This window comes from Dromaius novaehollandiae, unplaced genomic scaffold (assembly GCF_036370855.1).
Source record: "Dromaius novaehollandiae isolate bDroNov1 unplaced genomic scaffold, bDroNov1.hap1 HAP1_SCAFFOLD_85, whole genome shotgun sequence".
Classification (NCBI taxonomy): Eukaryota; Metazoa; Chordata; class Aves; order Casuariiformes; family Dromaiidae; genus Dromaius; species Dromaius novaehollandiae.
The window spans coordinates 117,501-120,000 of NW_026991300.1; the positions used below are offsets into that span (position 1 = coordinate 117,501).

The following is a 2,500-nucleotide window of genomic DNA, read 5'->3' on the forward strand; positions in this document are numbered from 1 at the left end:
CCGCCCCGCCGCCGCCCCACGGCGCCCGCGCTGCGCGGCCCCCCCCCCGGCCGCGGCCCCCCGCGCGCCGCCGCCGCCGGGCCTCAACGCAACGCCGCGCGGCTGACGCCAGCCGGCGGGTGGAAGTGGCTCGACGACGCGCTGCGGACGCGGGGAAGCGCGGGGTTGGGGGGGGGGGCCCGGCGGGCGCCGAAACGGCGGCGGTCAGGGCCAGGGCGAGGCAAAGGGCGGCCGGCCGTCCCCTCTGCCGGAGGGGAACGGGGGACCGGCGCACCACCGGGAGAGTGGTGGAGGAGAGGCCCGTGCGGCGGCACTGGCGGTGGTGGCGGGCGGGCGGCGCCGGGCGCCGGGCCACCGCGACCGACCCGATCTGGGGGCCCGGCGGGACGAAGTCCGCGACGCGGGCGCTCCGGGAGCGGGGGTTTCCCGAGTCTGCACTTAGGGGGACGAAGGCCCGGCCGCGCGGGGAGGGGAAGGAGAGCACCCCCCCTCTCCCCGGGGCAACGGGCCTGCGAGGCACCCCAGCCGCGCCACACCGCGCGCGCCACGCGGCGCGGCGGCAGCCGCCGGGCTCGGAGGGGAGGGCGGGCACGGCCGGGCGCACCCGAACCGCGCCCCCCCCCACACCCACCGAGGGGCGGCACGCCGCTGCGCCCACGCCACGGCGCGGGTGACGATTGACCGTCAAGCGACGCTCAGACAGGCGTAGCCCCGGGAGGAACCCGGGGCCGCAAGTGCGTTCGAAGTGTCGATGATCAATGTGTCCTGCAATTCACATTAATTCTCGCAGCTAGCTGCGTTCTTCATCGACGCACGAGCCGAGTGATCCACCGCTAAGAGTTGTCTCGGTTTCGGTCCCCGCCGCGCGCGCGGGGGGACCGGGCAGCTTTCGCAGCCCCTGGGGGGCCCCCCCCCTCCTCCGCCCCCTCCTCCTCCGCCCCACCGCCCTTCCTCACGCCGACGCCGGCTGCTGAGCAAGGGACGGCAGAGACGGAAGGAGAGAGAGAGCGAGAGAAAGAGAGGGGCTTGCCTCACTGACCGTACAAGCACAGAGAAAGGGGGGGGGAAACGAAGGGCAAACCCGAACGAGAAGGGCGGGGAGCCCTCGCTCCCGACCTGGGGACAAACCCTGTCTCGCTTCGAGTCCGGCCCAGGCGCCCGGCTCGGTCTGGCCCGGCAGGGAGCGGCGGGCCGGCCACACCGCCTGCCTCGGGATGTTGGGGGGGGTCCGTCCCCGCAGACCACCCCCCCCCCGCCCCAGGCGTCAGAGCCCGGCCGCCACCGGGAGCGGCGTCGCCCCGCCGCCCGCGCGCCTGCGGCCCGCCGGCCCCGCGCTTCCCAGCTCCCCGCTCGCCTCGCCGGCCCTCCGGCTCGACCGCCGCCGCCGCCGCCGCCGCGGCGCCCACACCCCCGCGCGCCCGCACACACCGCCTCGCGGGTGACGCCACGCGCTCGCCCGTCCCCTCCGCGGACAGACGCCCGGCGGCGGGCAGGCGGGCAAGGCGGCACGGACGGGGACGGCGCCCGCTCTCCCCGTCTCCACGCGGAGAGCGGGGCGGGCCACCCCCGCCGCCGCCCCACCACCGCCCACCCGCTGCCTGGCGGAGCCGGGCGGGGCAGAGCGAGGCGGGCGCCCCGGACGGCAGAGTGCCGGGGCGGGCGCGTAGGGTAGGGCGCCGCCGACGGCGGCCACGGCGGAAGACCCAGAAGCACCGGCCAGGGAGAAGGAGGAGACGCGCGGAGGCTCGGCGCCCGCACCACCCGCGGTGGGGGCTCGCCCTCCCGGCGGCGAGCACGCGCTCGCGCCCGGCTCGCAACGCTCGAGGCAGGCCGGCAACTAGGCCGACCGCGCGGCGTCTCTCCGCCGAGACCAGACCGCGGAGAGAGGGGGCAGGGTAACCCCTCTCCGTCCCGGCTGCCCGCGGGGCGAGCACGGGGCGCGCCGGCTGGCATGGGGGGGCGCGGCACCCGCGCGCGCCGACCCCCCGGCCCTCCGGCAGCACGCCCGGCCGCCTCCGCGAGTCGCATCGGGCCGCCCGAGTCTTTAAACCTCCGCCCGGCTCTCCAACCGAGAACCCTCGGGCCCGGAGCCCGGGGCCCATGGCCATCCCTGCCCGGGGCGGCTGCCGGCGGCCGCGGTGGCCGGAGGCCCTCTCCCCTCTCTCGCTCGCTCCCTCCCTCCCCGCCCCCCCCACCCCCACCGCGGGGGAGGAAGGACCGGGGTGGGGGGAAGCCGAGGCGGGGGGGGGGGAAGGCACGGCCGGTGCGGCGCGCACGGTGCGGCACCCGGGAGGAGCACGCTGGCACACGGGACCACACGGGTGGGTCACCGAGGGGGGGGCAGGAGAAGCGCGGGCGCTAGGTACCTGGCCCTGGGGTGAGGGAAACGACCTGAAATCCCCGCGGGGGTGCCTCCCCCGCCGCCGCCCGCCACCGGGCCGCCGCCGCCTCGCGGCGACGGCGGCAGCCTCGGCAGCGGCGACGAGACGGGACGCGGAGG

At 78.8% G+C, this 2,500-nt stretch overlaps 1 non-coding gene across 1 annotated transcript; it reads right to left on the bottom strand.

Moving 5' to 3' along the window:
* Positions 1-689: 689 nt before the first annotated feature.
* On the bottom strand, positions 690-842 carry LOC135325667 (5.8S ribosomal RNA). The gene has a single exon (XR_010386491.1). It is a non-coding gene; the product is annotated as a 5.8S ribosomal RNA (ribosomal RNA).
* Between the last annotated feature and the right edge of the window lie 1,658 nt (positions 843-2,500).